The 17,808-nt window shown below is 43.1% G+C and overlaps 40 non-coding genes across 40 annotated transcripts; all 40 read right to left on the reverse strand.

Moving 5' to 3' along the window:
• Window positions 1-376: 376 nt before the first annotated feature.
• Window positions 377-448, reverse strand: trnam-cau. The gene has a single exon. It is a non-coding gene; the product is annotated as a tRNA-Met (tRNA).
• Window positions 449-759: 311 nt separating this feature from the next.
• On the reverse strand, window positions 760-841 carry trnal-aag. Its single transcript has one exon. It is a non-coding gene; the product is annotated as a tRNA-Leu (tRNA).
• Window positions 842-1,170: 329 nt separating this feature from the next.
• trnam-cau lies at window positions 1,171-1,242 on the reverse strand. Its single transcript has one exon. It is a non-coding gene; the product is annotated as a tRNA-Met (tRNA).
• Window positions 1,243-1,552: 310 nt separating this feature from the next.
• Window positions 1,553-1,634, reverse strand: trnal-uag. The gene has a single exon. It is a non-coding gene; the product is annotated as a tRNA-Leu (tRNA).
• A 329-nt stretch (window positions 1,635-1,963) lies between these two features.
• Window positions 1,964-2,035, reverse strand: trnam-cau. Its single transcript has one exon. It is a non-coding gene; the product is annotated as a tRNA-Met (tRNA).
• A 310-nt stretch (window positions 2,036-2,345) lies between these two features.
• trnal-aag lies at window positions 2,346-2,427 on the reverse strand. Its single transcript has one exon. It is a non-coding gene; the product is annotated as a tRNA-Leu (tRNA).
• Window positions 2,428-2,756: 329 nt separating this feature from the next.
• On the reverse strand, window positions 2,757-2,828 carry trnam-cau. Its single transcript has one exon. It is a non-coding gene; the product is annotated as a tRNA-Met (tRNA).
• Window positions 2,829-3,131: 303 nt separating this feature from the next.
• Window positions 3,132-3,213, reverse strand: trnal-aag. The gene has a single exon. It is a non-coding gene; the product is annotated as a tRNA-Leu (tRNA).
• A 329-nt stretch (window positions 3,214-3,542) lies between these two features.
• Window positions 3,543-3,614, reverse strand: trnam-cau. Its single transcript has one exon. It is a non-coding gene; the product is annotated as a tRNA-Met (tRNA).
• A 302-nt stretch (window positions 3,615-3,916) lies between these two features.
• Window positions 3,917-3,998, reverse strand: trnal-aag. Its single transcript has one exon. It is a non-coding gene; the product is annotated as a tRNA-Leu (tRNA).
• Window positions 3,999-4,327: 329 nt separating this feature from the next.
• On the reverse strand, window positions 4,328-4,399 carry trnam-cau. Its single transcript has one exon. It is a non-coding gene; the product is annotated as a tRNA-Met (tRNA).
• Window positions 4,400-4,710: 311 nt separating this feature from the next.
• On the reverse strand, window positions 4,711-4,792 carry trnal-aag. Its single transcript has one exon. It is a non-coding gene; the product is annotated as a tRNA-Leu (tRNA).
• A 701-nt stretch (window positions 4,793-5,493) lies between these two features.
• On the reverse strand, window positions 5,494-5,575 carry trnal-aag. Its single transcript has one exon. It is a non-coding gene; the product is annotated as a tRNA-Leu (tRNA).
• A 329-nt stretch (window positions 5,576-5,904) lies between these two features.
• On the reverse strand, window positions 5,905-5,976 carry trnam-cau. Its single transcript has one exon. It is a non-coding gene; the product is annotated as a tRNA-Met (tRNA).
• A 312-nt stretch (window positions 5,977-6,288) lies between these two features.
• Window positions 6,289-6,370, reverse strand: trnal-uag. Its single transcript has one exon. It is a non-coding gene; the product is annotated as a tRNA-Leu (tRNA).
• A 331-nt stretch (window positions 6,371-6,701) lies between these two features.
• On the reverse strand, window positions 6,702-6,773 carry trnam-cau. Its single transcript has one exon. It is a non-coding gene; the product is annotated as a tRNA-Met (tRNA).
• A 300-nt stretch (window positions 6,774-7,073) lies between these two features.
• Window positions 7,074-7,155, reverse strand: trnal-aag. Its single transcript has one exon. It is a non-coding gene; the product is annotated as a tRNA-Leu (tRNA).
• Window positions 7,156-7,484: 329 nt separating this feature from the next.
• Window positions 7,485-7,556, reverse strand: trnam-cau. Its single transcript has one exon. It is a non-coding gene; the product is annotated as a tRNA-Met (tRNA).
• A 312-nt stretch (window positions 7,557-7,868) lies between these two features.
• Window positions 7,869-7,950, reverse strand: trnal-aag. The gene has a single exon. It is a non-coding gene; the product is annotated as a tRNA-Leu (tRNA).
• A 329-nt stretch (window positions 7,951-8,279) lies between these two features.
• trnam-cau lies at window positions 8,280-8,351 on the reverse strand. Its single transcript has one exon. It is a non-coding gene; the product is annotated as a tRNA-Met (tRNA).
• Window positions 8,352-8,662: 311 nt separating this feature from the next.
• trnal-aag lies at window positions 8,663-8,744 on the reverse strand. The gene has a single exon. It is a non-coding gene; the product is annotated as a tRNA-Leu (tRNA).
• A 329-nt stretch (window positions 8,745-9,073) lies between these two features.
• Window positions 9,074-9,145, reverse strand: trnam-cau. Its single transcript has one exon. It is a non-coding gene; the product is annotated as a tRNA-Met (tRNA).
• Window positions 9,146-9,450: 305 nt separating this feature from the next.
• On the reverse strand, window positions 9,451-9,532 carry trnal-aag. Its single transcript has one exon. It is a non-coding gene; the product is annotated as a tRNA-Leu (tRNA).
• A 699-nt stretch (window positions 9,533-10,231) lies between these two features.
• trnal-aag lies at window positions 10,232-10,313 on the reverse strand. The gene has a single exon. It is a non-coding gene; the product is annotated as a tRNA-Leu (tRNA).
• Window positions 10,314-10,642: 329 nt separating this feature from the next.
• Window positions 10,643-10,714, reverse strand: trnam-cau. Its single transcript has one exon. It is a non-coding gene; the product is annotated as a tRNA-Met (tRNA).
• Window positions 10,715-11,014: 300 nt separating this feature from the next.
• On the reverse strand, window positions 11,015-11,096 carry trnal-uag. The gene has a single exon. It is a non-coding gene; the product is annotated as a tRNA-Leu (tRNA).
• Window positions 11,097-11,425: 329 nt separating this feature from the next.
• On the reverse strand, window positions 11,426-11,497 carry trnam-cau. The gene has a single exon. It is a non-coding gene; the product is annotated as a tRNA-Met (tRNA).
• Window positions 11,498-11,797: 300 nt separating this feature from the next.
• trnal-uag lies at window positions 11,798-11,879 on the reverse strand. Its single transcript has one exon. It is a non-coding gene; the product is annotated as a tRNA-Leu (tRNA).
• Window positions 11,880-12,208: 329 nt separating this feature from the next.
• On the reverse strand, window positions 12,209-12,280 carry trnam-cau. The gene has a single exon. It is a non-coding gene; the product is annotated as a tRNA-Met (tRNA).
• Window positions 12,281-12,580: 300 nt separating this feature from the next.
• Window positions 12,581-12,662, reverse strand: trnal-uag. The gene has a single exon. It is a non-coding gene; the product is annotated as a tRNA-Leu (tRNA).
• Window positions 12,663-12,991: 329 nt separating this feature from the next.
• trnam-cau lies at window positions 12,992-13,063 on the reverse strand. The gene has a single exon. It is a non-coding gene; the product is annotated as a tRNA-Met (tRNA).
• Window positions 13,064-13,374: 311 nt separating this feature from the next.
• Window positions 13,375-13,456, reverse strand: trnal-uag. The gene has a single exon. It is a non-coding gene; the product is annotated as a tRNA-Leu (tRNA).
• Window positions 13,457-14,157: 701 nt separating this feature from the next.
• Window positions 14,158-14,239, reverse strand: trnal-aag. The gene has a single exon. It is a non-coding gene; the product is annotated as a tRNA-Leu (tRNA).
• Window positions 14,240-14,568: 329 nt separating this feature from the next.
• On the reverse strand, window positions 14,569-14,640 carry trnam-cau. Its single transcript has one exon. It is a non-coding gene; the product is annotated as a tRNA-Met (tRNA).
• A 305-nt stretch (window positions 14,641-14,945) lies between these two features.
• trnal-uag lies at window positions 14,946-15,027 on the reverse strand. The gene has a single exon. It is a non-coding gene; the product is annotated as a tRNA-Leu (tRNA).
• A 701-nt stretch (window positions 15,028-15,728) lies between these two features.
• Window positions 15,729-15,810, reverse strand: trnal-aag. Its single transcript has one exon. It is a non-coding gene; the product is annotated as a tRNA-Leu (tRNA).
• A 329-nt stretch (window positions 15,811-16,139) lies between these two features.
• On the reverse strand, window positions 16,140-16,211 carry trnam-cau. Its single transcript has one exon. It is a non-coding gene; the product is annotated as a tRNA-Met (tRNA).
• Window positions 16,212-16,511: 300 nt separating this feature from the next.
• trnal-uag lies at window positions 16,512-16,593 on the reverse strand. The gene has a single exon. It is a non-coding gene; the product is annotated as a tRNA-Leu (tRNA).
• Window positions 16,594-16,922: 329 nt separating this feature from the next.
• On the reverse strand, window positions 16,923-16,994 carry trnam-cau. The gene has a single exon. It is a non-coding gene; the product is annotated as a tRNA-Met (tRNA).
• A 306-nt stretch (window positions 16,995-17,300) lies between these two features.
• trnal-aag lies at window positions 17,301-17,382 on the reverse strand. Its single transcript has one exon. It is a non-coding gene; the product is annotated as a tRNA-Leu (tRNA).
• Window positions 17,383-17,808: the final 426 nt, after the last annotated feature.

A 17,808-nucleotide genomic window follows, 5' to 3' on the forward strand; every position in this document is an offset into this window, starting at 1 on the left:
AGACGGAGCCTTAAATCCAGCGCCTTAGACCACTCGGCCACACTACCGCTTTAAACTGTTTTTTACCCAAACGAAGCGGAGGCGTTTAGATGAAAAGTCCACTCTGACTACAATTGGACAATCAAATTGAAAAAACACATGGAAGAACATTCGTAACTTCAAACACATACCCTGTGGGAGTATAGGGCTTTAATCAAGATCAAAAGACCACAAAACTATCAGCCAAGTTAAGGGCTTCAACTCTTGTGTCTATTCTGTCACATTTTCAACTTCAAAAACCAAAGCAAGTCACTTTCGGCAGGAGGTGAGTTCATGCTCAGAGGGCAAGGACAAGGGAGAAATAGAGGTGAACATGGGAGTTGATAAAGAATTCCTTTAGCAGAGGATGGTTTCGATCCATCGACCTCTGGGTTATGGGCCCAGCACGCTTCCGCTGCGCCACTCTGCTCTTATTCATTGCAATAATTTCATATGAACATAGTCTATGGTATCAATAGGTTTTCTTAGCAGTTAAATCAACTGGACTTGGAGGAAGAGATTGGCAAATGTGAAGCAATGTGCCACAATGGGAAGGTTCACATCTTAGCTCTTACCTTCTTTGAAGACCAGACTGGAGAAAAAGAACACTACCTCCTGTATGTCTCATTGGACATTCCATGTGCTACAAAGCTCAGCTGGCTTTTGCAGTATTCAACAACAAGTGTTCTTCTTATAGTAGAATAAGCTGCAAGTAGCCAACACAGTCAACTGACAGTCAATTGGCAGTGGTGGGATTTGAACCCACGCCTCCTGAGAGACTGGAGCCTTAATCCAGCGCCTTAGACCACTCGGCCACACTACCGCTTGAAACAGTTTTTGACCCAAACGAAGCGGAGGCGTTTAGATGAAAAGTCCACTCTGACGACAATTGGACAATCAAATCGAAAACACACATGGAAGAACATTCATAACTGCAAACACATACCCTGTGGGAGTATAGGGCTTTAATCAAGATCAAAAGACCACAAAACTATCAGCCAAGTTAAGGGCTTCAACTCTTGTGTCTATTCTGTCACATTTTCAACTTCAAAAACCAATGCAAGTCACTTTCGGCAGGAGGTGAGTTCATGCTCAGAGGGCAAGGACAAGGGAGAAATAGAAGTGAACATGGGAGTTGATAAAGAATTCCTTTAGCAGAGGATGGTTTCGATCCATCGACCTCTGGGTTATGGGCCCAGCACGCTTCCGCTGCGCCACTCTGCTCTTATTCATTGCAATAATTTCATATGAACATAGTCTATGGTATCAATAGGTTTTCTTAGCAGTTAAATCAACTGGACTTGGAGGAAGAGATTGGCAAATGTGAAGCAATGTGCCACAATGGGAAGGTTCACATCTTAGCTCTTACCTTCTTTGAAGACCAGACTGGAGAAAAAGAACACTACCTCCTGTATGTCTCATTGGACATTCCATATGCTACAAAGCTGAGCTGGTTTTGCAGTATTCAACAACAAGTGTTCTTCTTATAGTAGAATAAGCTGCAAGTAGCCAACACAGTCAACTGACAGTCAACTGGCAGTGGTGGGATTTGAACCCACGCCTCCTGAGAGACTGGAGCCTAAATCCAGCGCCTTAGACCACTCGGCCACACTACCACTTTAAACTGTTTTTTACCCAAACGAAGCGGAGGCGTTTAGATGAAAAGTCCACTCTGACGACAATTGGACAATCAAATCGAAAACACACATGGAAGAACATTCGTAACTGCAAACACATACCCTGTGGGAGTATAGGGCTTTAATCAAGATCAAAAGACCACAAAACTATGAGCCAAGTTATGGGCTTCAACTCTTGTGTCTATTCTGTCACATTTTCAACTTCAAAAACCAAAGCAAGTCACTTTCGGCAGGAGGTGAGTTCATGCTCAGAGGGCAAGGACAAGGGAGAAATAGAGGTGAACATGGGAGTTGATAAAGAATTCCTTTAGCAGAGGATGGTTTCGATCCATCGACCTCTGGGTTATGGGCCCAGCACGCTTCCGCTGCGCCACTCTGCTCTTATTCATTGCAATAATTTCATATAACATAGTCTATGGTATCAATAGGTTTTCTTAGCAGTTAAATCAACTGGACTTGGAGGAAGAGATTGGCAAATGTGAAGCAATGTGCCACAATGGGAAGGTTCACATCTTAGCTCTTACCTTCTTTGAAGACCAGACTGGAGAAAAAGAACACTACCTCCTGTATGTCTCATTGGACATTCCATATGCTACAAAGCTGAGCTGGTTTTTGCAGTATTCAACAACAAGTGTTCTTCTTATAGTAGAATAAGCTGCAAGTAGCCAACACAGTCAACTGACAGTCAATTGGCAGTGGTGGGATTTGAACCCACGCCTCCTGAGAGACTGGAGCCTTAATCCAGCGCCTTAGACCACTCGGCCACACTACCGCTTGAAACTGTTTTTGACCCAAACGAAGCGGAGGCGTTTAGATGAAAAGTCCACTCTGACTACAATTGGACAATCAAATCGAAAAAACACATGGAAGAACATTCGTAACTGCAAACACATACCCTGTGGGAGTATAGGGCTTTAATCAAGATCAAAAGACCACAAAACTATCAGCCAAGTTAAGGGCTTCAACTCTTGTGTCTATTCTGTCACATTTTCAACTTCAAAAACCAAAGCAAGTCACTTTCGGCAGGAGGTGAGTTCATGCTCAGAGGGCAAGGACAAGGGAGAAATAGAGGTGAACATGGGAGTTGATAAAGAATTCCTTTAGCAGAGGATGGTTTCGATCCATCGACCTCTGGGTTATGGGCCCAGCACGCTTCCGCTGCGCCACTCTGCTCTTATTCATTGCAATAATTTCATATGAACATAGTCTATGGTATCAATAGGTTTTCTTAGCAGTTAAATCAACTGGACTTGGAGGAAGAGATTGGCAAATGTGAATTGCACATGTGCCACAATGGGAAGGTTCACATCTTAGCTCTTACCTTCTTTGAAGACCAGACTGGAGAAAAAGAACACTACCTCCTGTATGTCTCATTGGACATTCCATGTGCTACAAAGCTCAGCTGGCTTTTGCAGTATTCAACAACAAGTGTTCTTCTTATAGTAGAATAAGCTGCACAGTCAACTGACAATCAATTGGCAGTGGTGGGATTTGAACCCACGCCTCCTGAGAGACTGGAGCCTTAATCCAGCGCCTTAGACCACTCGGCCACACTACCACTTGAAACAGTTTTTGACCCAAACGAAGCGGAGGCGTTTAGATGAAAAGTCCACTCTGACGACAATTGGACAATCAAATCGAAAAAACACATGGAAGAACATTCGTAACTTCAAACACATACCCTGTGGGAGTATAGGGCTTTAATCAAGATCAAAAGACCACAAAACTATGAGCCAAGTTAAGGGCTTCAACTCTTGTGTCTATTCTGTCACATTTTCAACTTCAAAAACCAAAGCAAGTCACTTTGGGCAGGAGGTGAGTTCATGCTCAGAGGGCAAGGACAAGGGAGAAATAGAGGTGAACATGGGAGTTGATAAAGAATTCCTTTAGCAGAGGATGGTTTCGATCCATCGACCTCTGGGTTATGGGCCCAGCACGCTTCCGCTGCGCCACTCTGCTCTTATTCATTGCAATAACTTCATATGAACATAGTCTATGGTATCAATAGGTTTTCTTAGCAGTTAAATCAACTGGACTTGGAGGAAGAGATTGGCAAATGTGAAGCAATGTGCCACAATGGGAAGGTTCACATCTTAGCTCTTACCTTCTTTGAAGACCAGACTGGAGAAAAAGAACACTACCTCCTGTATGTCTCATTGGACATTCCATATGCTACAAAGCTCGAGCTGGCTTTTGCAGTATTCAACAACAAGTGTTCTTCTTATAGTAGAATAAGCTGCAAGTAGCCAACGACAGTCAATTGGCAGTGGTGGGATTTGAACCCACGCCTCCTGAGAGACTGGAGCCTTAATGCAGCGCCTTAGACCACTCGGCCACACTACCGCTTGAAACTGTTTTTGACCCAAACGAAGCGGAGGCGTTTAGATGAAAAGTCCACTCTGACGACAATTGGACAATCAAATCGAAAACACACATGGAAGAACATTCGTAACTGCAAACACATACCCTGTGGGAGTATAGGGCTTTAATCAAGATCAAAAGACCACAAAACTATGAGCCAAGTTATGGGCTTCAACTCTTGTGTCTATTCTGTCACATTTTCAACTTCAAAAACCAAAGCAATTCACTTTGTGCAGGAGGTGAGTTCATGCTCAGAGAGTAAGGACAAGGGAGAAATAGAGGTGAACATGGGAGTTGATAAAGAATTCCTTTAGCAGAGGATGGTTTCGATCCATCGACCTCTGGGTTATGGGCCCAGCACGCTTCCGCTGCGCCACTCTGCTCTTATTCATTGCAATAATTTCATATAAACATAGTCTATGGTATCAATAGGTTTTCTTAGCAGTTAAATCAACTGGACTTGGAGGAAGAGATTGGCAAATGTGAAGCAATGTGCCACAATGGGAAGGTTCACATCTTAGCTCTTACCTTCTTTGAAGACCAGACTGGAGAAAAAGAACACTACCTCCTGTATGTCTCATTGGACATTCCATATGCTACAAAGCTGAGCTGGTTTTTGCAGTATTCAACAACAAGTTTTCTTCTTATAGTAGAATAAGCTGCAAGTAGCCAACACAGTCAACTGACAGTCAATTGGCAGTGGTGGGATTTGAACCCACGCCTCCTGAGAGACTGGAGCCTTAATCCAGCGCCTTAGACCACTCGGCCACACTACCGCTTGAAACTGTTTTTGACCCAAACGAAGCGGAGGCGTTTAGATGAAAAGTCCACTCTGACGACAATTGGACAATCAAATCGAAAAAACACATGGAAGAACATTCGTAACTGCAAACACATACCCTGTGGGAGTATAGGGCTTTAATCAAGATCAAAAGACCACAAAACTATGAGCCAAGTTATGGGCTTCAACTCTTGTGTCTATTCTGTCACATTTTCAACTTCAAAAACCAAAGCAAGTCACTTTCGGCAGGAGGTGAGTACATGCTCAGAGGGCAAGGACAAGGGAGAAATAGAGGTGAACATGGGAATTGATAAAGAATTCCTTTAGCAGAGGATGGTTTCGATCCATCGACCTCTGGGTTATGGGCCCAGCACGCTTCCGCTGTGCCACTCTGCTCTTATTCATTGCAATAATTTCATATGAACATAGTCTATGGTATCAATAGGTTTTCTTAGCAGTTAAATCAACTGGACTTGGAGGAAGAGATTGGCAAATGTGAAGCAATGTGCCACAATGGGAAGGTTCACATCTTAGCTCTTACCTTCTTTGAAGACCAGACTGGAGAAAAAGAACACTACCTCCTGTATGTCTCATTGGACATTCCATATGCTACAAAGCTGAGCTGGTTTTTGCAGTATTCAACAACAAGTGTTCTTCTTATAGTAGAATAAGCTACACAGTCAACTGACAGTCAATTGGCAGTGGTGGGATTTGAACCCACTCCTCCTGAGAGACTGGAGCCTTAATCCAGCGCCTTAGACCACTCGGCCACACTACCACTTGAAACTGTTTTTTACCCAAACGAAGCGGAGGCGTTTAGATGAAAAGTCCACTCTGACTACAATTGGACAATCAAATCGAAAAAACACATGGAAGAACATTCGTAACTTCAAACACATACCCTGTGGGAGTATAGGGCTTTAATCAAGATCAAAAGAGCACAAAACTATCAGCCAAGTTAAGGGCTTCAACTCTTGTGTCTATTCTGTCACATTTTCAACTTCAAAAACCAAAGCAAGTCACTTTCGGCAGGAGGTGAGTTCATGCTCAGAGGGCAAGGACAAGGGAGAAATAGAGGTGAACATGGGAATTGATAAAGAATTCCTTTAGCAGAGGATGGTTTCGATCCATCGACCTCTGGGTTATGGGCCCAGCACGCTTCCGCTGCGCCACTCTGCTCTTATTCATTGCAATAATTTCATATGAACATAGTCTATGGTATCAATAGGTTTTCTTAGCAGTTAAATCAACTGGACTTGGAGGAAGAGATTGGCAAATGTGAATGCAATGTGCCACAATGGGAAGGTTCACATCTTAGCTCTTACCTTCTTTGAAGACCAGACTGGAGAAAAAGAACACTACCTCCTGTATGTCTCATTGGACATTCCATATGCTACAAAGCTGAGCTGGTTTTTGCAGTATTCAACAACAAGTGTTCTTCTTATAGTAGAATAAGCTGCAAGTAGCCAACACAGTCAACTGACAGTCAATTGGCAGTGGTGGGATTTGAACCCACGCCTCCTGAGAGACTGGAGCCTAAATCCAGCGCCTTAGACCACTCGGCCACACTACCGCTTGAAACTGTTTTTTACCCAAACGAAGCGGAGGCGTTTAGATGAAAAGTCCACTCTGACTACAATTGGACAATCAAATCGAAAAAACACATGGAAGAACATTCGTAACTTCAAACACATACCCTGTGGGAGTATAGGGCTTTAATCAAGATCAAAAGAGCACAAAACTATGAGCCAAGTTAAGGGCTTCAACTCTTGTGTCTATTCTGTCACATTTTCAACTTCAAAAACCAAAGGCAAGTCACTTTCGGGCAGGAGGTGAGTTCATGCTCAGAGGGCAAGGACAAGGGAGAAATAGAGGTGAACATGGGAGTTGATAAAGAATTCCTTTAGCAGAGGATGGTTTCGATCCATCGACCTCTGGGTTATGGGCCCAGCACGCTTCCGCTGCGCCACTCTGCTCTTATTCATTGCAATAATTTCATATAAACATAGTCTATGGTATCAATAGGTTTTCTTAGCAGTTAAATCAACTGGACTTGGAGGAAGAGATTGGCAAATGTGAAGCAATGTGCCACAATGGGAAGGTTCACATCTTAGCTCTTACCTTCTTTGAAGACCAGACTGGAGAAAAAGAACACTACCTCCTGTATGTCTCATTGGACATTCCATATGCTACAAAGCTGAGCTGGTTTTTGCAGTATTCAACAACAAGTGTTCTTCTTATAGTAGAATAAGCTGCAAGTAGCCAACTCAGTCAACTGGCAGTGGTGGGATTTGAACCCACGCCTCCTGAGAGACTGGAGCCTTAATCCAGCGCCTTAGACCACTCGGCCACACTACCGCTTGAAACTGTTTTTTACCCAAACGAAGCGGAGGCGTTTAGATGAAAAGTCCACTCTGACGACAATTGGACAATCAAATCGAAAACACACATGGAAGAACATTCGTAACTGCAAACACATACCCTGTGGGAGTATAGGGCTTTAATCAAGATCAAAAGACCACAAAACTATGAGCCAAGTTATGGGCTTCAACTCTTGTGTCTATTCTGTCACATTTTCAACTTCAAAAACCAAAGCAATTCACTTTGGGCAGGAGGTGAGTTCATGCTCAGAGAGTAAGGACAAGGGAGAAATAGAGGTGAACATGGGAGTTGATAAAGAATTCCTTTAGCAGAGGATGGTTTCGATCCATCGACCTCTGGGTTATGGGCCCAGCACGCTTCCGCTGCGCCACTCTGCTCTTATTCATTGCAATAATTTCATATAAACATAGTCTATGGTATCAATAGGTTTTCTTAGCAGTTAAATCAACTGGACTTGGAGGAAGAGATTGGCAAATGTGAAGCAATAGTGCCACAATGGGAAGGTTCACATCTTAGCTCTTACCTTCTTTGAAGACCAGACTGGAGAAAAAGAACACTACCTCCTGTATGTCTCATTGGACATTCCATATGCTACAAAGCTGAGCTGGTTTTTGCAGTATTCAACAACAAGTGTTCTTCTTATAGTAGAATAAGCTGCAAGTAGCCAACACAGTCAACTGACAGTCAATTGGCAGTGGTGGGATTTGAACACACGCCTCCTGAGAGACTGGAGCCTTAATCCAGCGCCTTAGACCACTCGGCCACACTACCGCTTTAAACTGTTTTTTACCCAAACGAAGCGGAGGCGTTTAGATGAAAAGTCCACTCTGACTACAATTGGACAATCAAATTGAAAAAACACATGGAAGAACATTCGTAACTTCAAACACATACCCTGTGGGAGTATAGGGCTTTAATCAAGATCAAAAGAGCACAAAACTATGAGCCAAGTTATGGGCTTCAACTCTTGTGTCTATTCTGTCACATTTTCAACTTCAAAAACCAAAGCAAGTCACTTTGGGCAGGAGGTGAGTTCATGCTCAGAGAGTAAGGACAAGGGAGAAATAGAGGTGAACATGGGAGTTGATAAAGAATTCCTTTAGCAGAGGATGGTTTCGATCCATCGACCTCTGGGTTATGGGCCCAGCACGCTTCCGCTGCGCCACTCTGCTCTTATTCATTGCAATAATTTCATATAAACATAGTCTATGGTATCAATAGGTTTTCTTAGCAGTTAAATCAACTGGACTTGGAGGAAGAGATTGGCAAATGTGAAGCAATGTGCCACAATGGGAAGGTTCACATCTTAGCTCTTACCTTCTTTGAAGACCAGACTGGAGAAAAAGAACACTACCTCCTGTATGTCTCATTGGACATTCCATATGCTACAAAGCTGAGCTGGTTTTTGCAGTATTCAACAACAAGTTTTCTTCTTATAGTAGAATAAGCTGCAAGTAGCCAACACAGTCAACTGACAGTCAATTGGCAGTGGTGGGATTTGAACCCACGCCTCCTGAGAGACTGGAGCCTTAATCCAGCGCCTTAGACCACTCGGCCACACTACCACTTGAAACAGTTTATTACCCAAACGAAGCGGAGGCGTTTAGATGAAAAGTCCACTCTGACTACAATTGGACAATCAAATCGAAAAAACACATGGAAGAACATTCGTAACTTCAAACACATACCCTGTGTGAGTATAGGGCTTTAATCAAGATCAAAAGAGCACAAAACTATGAGCCAAGTTATGGGCTTCAACTCTTGTGTCTATTCTGTCACATTTTCAACTTCAAAAACCAAAGCAAGTCACTTTCGGCAGGAGGTGAGTACATGCTCAGAGGGCAAGGACAAGGGAGAAATAGAGGTGAACATGGGAATTGATAAAGAATTCCTTTAGCAGAGGATGGTTTCGATCCATCGACCTCTGGGTTATGGGCCCAGCACGCTTCCGCTGCGCCACTCTGCTCTTATTCATTGCAATAATTTCATATGAACATAGTCTATGGTATCAATAGGTTTTCTTAGCAATTAAATCAACTGGACTTGGAGGAAGAGATTGGCAAATGTGACATTGCCACATGTGCCACAATGGGAAGGTTCACATCTTAGCTCTTACCTTCTTTGAAGACCAGACTGGAGAAAAAGAACACTACCTCCTGTATGTCTCATTGGACATTCCATATGCTACAAAGCTGAGCTGGTTTTTGCAGTATTCAACAACAAGTGTTCTTCTTATAGTAGAATAAGCTGCACAGTCAATTAACAATCAATTGGCAGTGGTGGGATTTGAACCCACGCCTCCTGAGAGACTGGAGCCTTAATGCAGCGCCTTAGACCACTCGGCCACACTACCGCTTGAAACTGTTTTTGACCCAAACGAAGCGGAGGCGTTTAGATGAAAAGTCCACTCTGACGACAATTGGACAATCAAATCGAAAACACACATGGAAGAACATTCGTAACTGCAAACACATACCCTGTGGGAGTATAGGGCTTTAATCAAGATCAAAAGACCACAAAACTATGAGCCAAGTTATGGGCTTCAACTCTTGTGTCTATTCTGTCACATTTTCAACTTCAAAAACCAAAGCAATTCACTTTGGGCAGGAGGTGAGTTCATGCTCAGAGAGTAAGGACAAGGGAGAAATAGAGGTGAACATGGGAGTTGATAAAGAATTCCTTAGCAGAGGATGGTTTCGATCCATCGACCTCTGGGTTATGGGCCCAGCACGCTTCCGCTGCCCACTCTGCTCTTATTCATTGCAATAATTTCATATAAACATAGTCTATGGTATCAATAGGTTTTCTTAGCAGTTAAATCAACTGGACTTGGAGGAAGAGATTGGCAAATGTGAAGCAATGTGCCACAATGGGAAGGTTCACATCTTAGCTCTTACCTTCTTTGAAGACCAGACTGGAGAAAAAGAACACTACCTCCTGTATGTCTCATTGGACATTCCATATGCTACAAAGCTGAGCTGGTTTTTGCAGTATTCAACAACAAGTGTTCTTCTTATAGTAGAATAAGCTGCAAGTAGCCAACTCAGTCAACTGGCAGTGGTGGGATTTGAACCCACGCCTCCTGAGAGACTGGAGCCTTAATCCAGCGCCTTAGACCACTCGGCCACACTACCACTTGAAACAGTTTATTACCCAAACGAAGCGGAGGCGTTTAGATGAAAAGTCCACTCTGACGACAATTGGACAATCAAATCGAAAACACACATGGAAGAACATTCGTAACTGCAAACACATACCCTGTGGGAGTATAGGGCTTTAATCAAGATCAAAAGACCACAAAACTATCAGCCAAGTTAAGGGCTTCAACTCTTGTGTCTATTCTGTCACATTTTCAACTTCAAAAACCAAAGCAAGTCACTTTCGGCAGGAGGTGAGTTCATGCTCAGAGGGCAAGGACAAGGGAGAAATAGAGGTGAACATGGGAGTTGATAAAGAATTCCTTTAGCAGAGGATGGTTTTGATCCATCGACCTCTGGGTTATGGGCCCAGCACGCTTCCGCTGCGCCACTCTGCTCTTATTCATTGCAATAATTTCATATGAACATAGTCTATGGTATCAATAGGTTTTCTTAGCAGTTAAATCAACTGGACTTGGAGGAAGAGATTGGCAAATGTGAAGCAATGTGCCACAATGGGAAGGTTCACATCTTAGCTCTTACCTTCTTTGAAGACCAGACTGGAGAAAAAGAACACTACCTCCTGTATGTCTCATTGGACATTCCATATGCTACAAAGCTGAGCTGGTTTTTGCAGTATTCAACAACAAGTGTTCTTCTTATAGTAGAATAAGCTGCACAGTCAATTAACAATCAATTGGCAGTGGTGGGATTTGAACCCACGCCTCCTGAGAGACTGGAGCCTAAATCCAGCGCCTTAGACCACTCGGCCACACTACCACTTTAAACTGTTTTTTACCCAAACGAAGCGGAGGCGTTTAGATGAAAAGTCCACTCTGACTACAATTGGACAATCAAATCGAAAAAACACATGGAAGAACATTCGTAACTTCAAACACATACCCTGTGGGAGTATAGGGCTTTAATCAAGATCAAAAGAGCAGAAAACTATGAGCCAAGTTATGGGCTTCAACTCTTGTGTCTATTCTGTCACATTTTCAACTTCAAAAACCAAAGCAAGTCACTTTCGGCAGGAGGTGAGTTCATGCTCAGACGGCAAGGACAAGGGAGAAATAGAGGTGAACATGGGAATTGATAAAGAATTCCTTTAGCAGAGGATGGTCTCGATCCATCGACCTCTGGGTTATGGGCCCAGCACGCTTCCGCTGCGCCACTCTGCTCTTATTCATTGCAATAATTTCATATGAACATAGTCTATGGTATCAATAGGTTTTCTTAGCAGTTAAATCAACTGGACTTGGAGGAAGAGATTGGCAAATGTGAAGCAATGTGCCACAATGGGAAGGTTCACATCTTAGCTCTTACCTTCTTTGAAGACCAGACTGGAGAAAAAGAACACTACCTCCTGTATGTGTCATTGGACATTCCATATGCTACAAAGCTGAGCTGGTTTTTGCAGTATTCAACAACAAGTGTTCTTCTTATAGTAGAATAAGCTGTACAGTCAATTAACAATCAATTGGCAGTGGTGGGATTTGAACCCACGCCTCCGGAGAGACTGGAGCCTAAATCCAGCGCCTTAGACCACTCGGCCACACTACCACTTTAAACAGTTTTTTACCCAAACGAAGCGGAGGTGTTTAGATGAAAAGTCCACTCTGACTACAATTGGACAATCAAATCGAAAAAACACATGGAAGAACATTCGTAACTTCAAACACATACCCTGTGGGAGTATAGGGCTTTAATCAAGATCAAAAGAGCACAAAACTATGAGCCAAGTTATGGGCTTCAACTCTTGTGTCTATTCTGTCACATTTTCAACTTCAAAAACCAAAGGAATTCACTTTGGGCAGGAGGTGAGTTCATGCTCAGAGGGCAAGGACAAGGGAGAAATAGAGGTGAACATGGGAGTTGATAAAGAATTCCTTTAGCAGAGGATGGTTTCGATCCATCGACCTCTGGGTTATGGGCCCAGCACGCTTCCGCTGCGCCACTCTGCTCTTATTCATTGCAATAATTTCATATAAACATAGTCTATGGTATCAATAGGTTTTCTTAGCAGTTAAATCAACTGGACTTGGAGGAAGAGATTGGCAAATGTGAAGCAATGTGCCACAATGGGAAGGTTCACATCTTAGCTCTTATCTTCTTTGAAGACCAGACTGGAGAAAAAGAACACTACCTCCTGTATGTCTCATTGGACATTCCATATGCTACAAAGCTGAGCTGGTTTTTGCAGTATTCAACAACAAGTGTTCTTCTTATAGTAGAATAAGCTGCAAGTAGCCAACTCAGTCAACTGGCAGTGGTGGGATTTGAACACACGCCTCCTGAGAGACTGGAGCCTAAATTCAGCGCCTTAGACCACTCGGCCACACTACCACTTTAAACTGTTTTTTACCCAAACGAAGCGGAGGCGTTTAGATGAAAAGTCCACTCTGACGACAATTGGACAATCAAATCGAAAACACACATGGAAGAACATTCGTAACTGCAAACACATACCCTGTGGGAGTATAGGGCTTTAATCAAGATCAAAAGACCACAAAACTATGAGCCAAGTTATGGGCTTCAACTCTTGTGTCTATTCTGTCACATTTTCAACTTCAAAAACCAAAGCAATTCACTTTGGGCAGGAGGTGAGTTCATGCTCAGAGAGTAAGGACAAGGGAGAAATAGAGGTGAACATGGGAGTTGATAAAGAATTCCTTTAGCAGAGGATGGTTTCGATCCATCGACCTCTGGGTTATGGGCCCAGCACGCTTCCGCTGCGCCACTCTGCTCTTATTCATTGCAATAATTTCATATAAACATAGTCTATGGTATCAATAGGTTTTCTTAGCAGTTAAATCAACTGGACTTGGAGGCAGAGATTGGCAAATGTGAAGCAATATGCCACAATGGGAAGGTTCACATCTTAGCTCTTACCTTCTTTGAAGACCAGACTGGAGAAAAAGAACACTACCTCCTGTATGTCTCATTGGACATTCCATATGCTACAAAGCTGAGCTGGTTTTTGCAGTATTCAACAACAAGTTTTCTTCTTATAGTAGAATAAGCAGCAAGTAGCCAACACAGTCAACTGACAGTCAATTGGCAGTGGTGGGATTTGAACACACGCCTCCTGAGAGACTAGAGCCTAAATCCAGCGCCTTAGACCACTCGGCCACACTACCGCTTTAAACTGTTTTTTACCCAAACGAAGCGGAGGCGTTTAGATGAAAAGTCCACTCTGACTACAATTGGACAATCAAATTGAAAAAAGACATGGAAGAACATTCGTAACTTCAAACACATACCCTGTGGGAGTATAGGGCTTTAATCAAGATCAAAAGAGCACAAAACTATGAGCCAAGTTATGGGCTTCAACTCTTGTGTCTATTCTGTCACATTTTCAACTTCAAAAACCAAAGCAATTCACTTTGGGCAGGAGGTGAGTTCATGCTCAGAGAGTAGGGACAAGGGAGAAATAGAGGTGAACATGGGAGTTGATAAAGAATTCCTTTAGCAGGGGATGGTTTCGATCCATCGACCTCTGGGTTATGGGCCCAGCAAGCTTCCGCTGCGCCACTCTGCTCTTATTCATTGCAATAATTTCATATAAACATAGTCTATGGTATCAATAGGTTTTCTTAGCAGTTAAATCAACTGGACTTGGAGGAAGAGATTGGCAAATGTGAAGCAATGTGCCACAATGGGAAGGTTCACATCTTAGCTCTTACCTTCTTTGAAGACCAGACTGGAGTAAAAGAACACTACCTCCTGTATGTCTCATTGGACATTCCATATGCTACAAAGCTGAGCTGGTTTTTGCAGTATTCAACAACAAGTTTTCTTCTTATAGTAGAATAAGCTGCAAGTAGCCAACTCAGTCAACTGGCAGTGGTGGGATTTGAACCCACGCCTCCTGAGAGACTGGAGCCTTAATCCTGCGCCTTAGACCACTCGGCCACACTACCACTTGAAACAGTTTATTACCCAAACGAAGCGGAGGCGTTTAGATGAAAAGTCCACTCTGACTACAATTGGACAATCAAATCGAAAAAACACATGGAAGAACATTCGTAACTTCAAACACATACCCTGTGGGAGTATAGGGCTTTAATCAAGATCAAAAGAGCACAAAACTATGAGCCAAGTTATGGGCTTCAACTCTTGTGTCTATTCTGTCACATTTTCAACTTCAAAAACCAAAGCAAGTCACTTTCGGCAGGAGGTGAGTACATGCTCAGAGGGCAAGGACAAGGGAGAAATAGAGGTGAACATGGGAATTGATAAAGAATTCCTTTAGCAGAGGATGGTTTCGATCCATCGACCTCTGGGTTATGGGCCCAGCACGCTTCCGCTGCGCCACTCTGCTCTTATTCATTGCAATAATTTCATATGAACATAGTCTATGGTATCAATAGGTTTTCTTAGCAATTCAATCAACTGGACTTGGAGGAAGAGATTGGCAAATGTGACATTGCCACATGTGCCACAATGGGAAGGTTCACATCTTAGCTCTTACCTTCTTTGAAGACCAGACTGGAGAAAAAGAACACTACCTCCTGTATGTCTCATTGGACATTCCATATGCTACAAAGCTGAGCTGGTTTTTGCAGTATTCAACAACAAGTGTTCTTCTTATAGTAGAATAAGCTGCACAGTCAATTAACAATCAATTGGCAGTGGTGGGATTTGAACCCACGCCTCCTGAGAGACTGGAGCCTAAATCCAGCGCCTTAGACCACTCGGCCACACTACCGCTTGAAACTGTTTTTGACCCAAACGAAGCGGAGGCGTTTAGATGAAAAGTCCACTCTGACGACAATTGGACAATCAAATCGAAAACACACATGGAAGAACATTCGTAACTGCAAACACATACCCTGTGGGAGTATAGGGCTTTAATCAAGATCAAAAGACCACAAAACTATGAGCCAAGTTATGGGCTTCAACTCTTGTGTCTATTCTGTCACATTTTCAACTTCAAAAACCAAAGCAATTCACTTTGGGCAGGAGGTGAGTTCATGCTCAGAGAGTAAGGACAAGGGAGAAATAGAGGTGAACATGGGAGTTGATAAAGAATTCCTTCAGCAGAGGATGGTTTCGATCCATCGACCTCTGGGTTATGGGCCCAGCACGCTTCCGCTGTGCCACTCTGCTCTTATTCATTGCAATAATTTCATATAAATATAGTCTATGGTATCAATAGGTTTTCTTAGCAGTTAAATCAACTGGACTTGGAGGAAGAGATTGGCAAATGTGAAGCAATGTGCCACAATGGGAAGGTTCACATCTTAGCTCTTACCTTCTTTGAAGACCAGACTGGAGAAAAAGAACCCTACCTCCTGTATGTGTCATTGGACATTCCATATGCTACAAAGCTGAGCTGGTTTTTGCAGTATTCAACAACAACTGTTCTTCTTATAGTAGAATAAGCTGCAAGTAGCCAACTCAGTCAACTGGCAGTGGTGGGATTTGAACCCACGCCTCCTGAGAGACTGCAGCCTTAATCCAGCGCCTTAGACCACTCGGCCACACTACCACTTGAAACAGTTTTTGACCCAAACGAAGCGGAGGCGTTTAGATGAAAAGTCCACTCTGACGACAATTGGACAATCAAATCGAAAACACACATGGAAGAACATTCGTAACTGCAAACACATACCCTGTGGGAGTATAGGGCTTTAATCAAGATCAAAAGACCACAAAACTATCAGCCAAGTTAAGGGCTTCAACTCTTGTGTCTATTCTGTCACATTTTCAACTTCAAAAACCAAAGCAAGTCACTTTCGGCAGGAGGTGAGTTCATGCTCAGAGGGCAAGGACAAGGGAGAAATAGAAGTGAACATGGGAGTTGATAAAGAATTCCTTTAGCAGAGGATGGTTTTGATCCATCGACCTCTGGGTTATGGGCCCAGCACGCTTCCGCTGCGCCACTCTGCTCTTATTCATTGCAATAATTTCATATGAACATAGTCTATGGTATCAATAGGTTTTCTTAGCATTTAAATCAACTGGACTTGGAGGAAGAGATTGGCAAATGTGAAGCAATGTGCCACAATGGGAAGGTTCACATTTTAGCTCTTACCTTCTTTGAAGACCAGACTGGAGAAAAAGAACACTACCTCCTGTATGTCTCATTGGACATTCCATATGCTACAAAGCTGAGCTGGTTTTTGCAGTATTCAACAACAAGCGTTCTTCTTATAGTAGAATAAGCTGCACAGTCAATTAACAATCAATTGGCAGTGGTGGGATTTGAACCCACGCCTCCTGAGAGACTGGAGCCTAAATCCAGCGCCTTAGACCACTCGGCCACACTACCCCTTTAAACTGTTTTTTACCCAAACGAAGCGGAGGCGTTTAGATGAAAAGTCCACTCTGACTACAATTGGACAATCAAATCGAAAAAACACATGGAAGAACATTCGTAACTTCAAACACATACCCTGTGGGAGTATAGGGCTTTAATCAAGATCAAAAGAGCAGAAAACTATGAGCCAAGTTATGGGCTTCAACTCTTGTGTCTATTCTGTCACATTTTCAACTTCAAAAACCAAAGCAAGTCACTTTCGGCAGGAGGTGAGTTCATGCTCAGAGGGCAAGGACAAGGGAGAAATAGAGGTGAACATGGGAATTGATAAAGAATTCCTTTAGCAGAGGATGGTTTCGATCCATCGACCTCTGGGTTATGGGCCCAGCACGCTTCCGCTGCGCCACTCTGCTCTTATTCATTGCAATAATTTCATATGAACATAGTCTATGGTATCAATAGGTTTTCTTAGCAGTTAAATCAACTGGACTTGGAGGAAGAGATTGGCAAATGTGAAGCAATGTGCCACAATGGGAAGGTTCACATCTTAGCTCTTACCTTCTTTGAAGACCAGACTGGAGAAAAAGAACACTACCTGCTGTATGTCTCATTGGACATTCCATGTGCTACAAAGCTCCGCTGGCTTTTGCAGTATTCAACAACAACTTCTTATAGTAGAATAAGCTGCAAGTAGCCAACACAGTCAACTGACAGTCAATTGGCAGTGGTGGGATTTGAACCCACGCCTCCTGAGAGACTGGAGCCTTAATCCTGTGCCTTAGACCACTTGGCCACACTACCGCTTGAAACAGTTTTTGACCCAAACGAAGCGGAGGCGTTTAGATGAAAAGTCCACTCTGACGACAATTGGACAATCAAATCGAAAACACACATGGAAGAACATTCATAACTGCAAACACATACCCTGTGGGAGTATAGGGCTTTAATCAAGATCAAAAGACCACAAAACTATCAGCCAAGTTAAGGGCTTCAACTCTTGTGTCTATTCTGTCACATTTTCAACTTCAAAAACCAATGCAAGTCACTTTCGCCAGGAGGTGAGTTCATGCTCAGAGGGCAAGGACAAGGGAGAAATAGAAGTGAACATGGGAGTTGATAAAGAATTCCTTTAGCAGAGGATGGTTTCGATCCATTGACCTCTGGGTTATGGGCCCAGCACGCTTCCGCTGCGCCACTCTGCTCTTATTCATTGCAATAATTTCATAT

Source organism: Hippoglossus hippoglossus, chromosome 10 (assembly GCF_009819705.1).
Source record: "Hippoglossus hippoglossus isolate fHipHip1 chromosome 10, fHipHip1.pri, whole genome shotgun sequence".
NCBI lineage: Eukaryota > Metazoa > Chordata > Actinopteri > Pleuronectiformes > Pleuronectidae > Hippoglossus > Hippoglossus hippoglossus.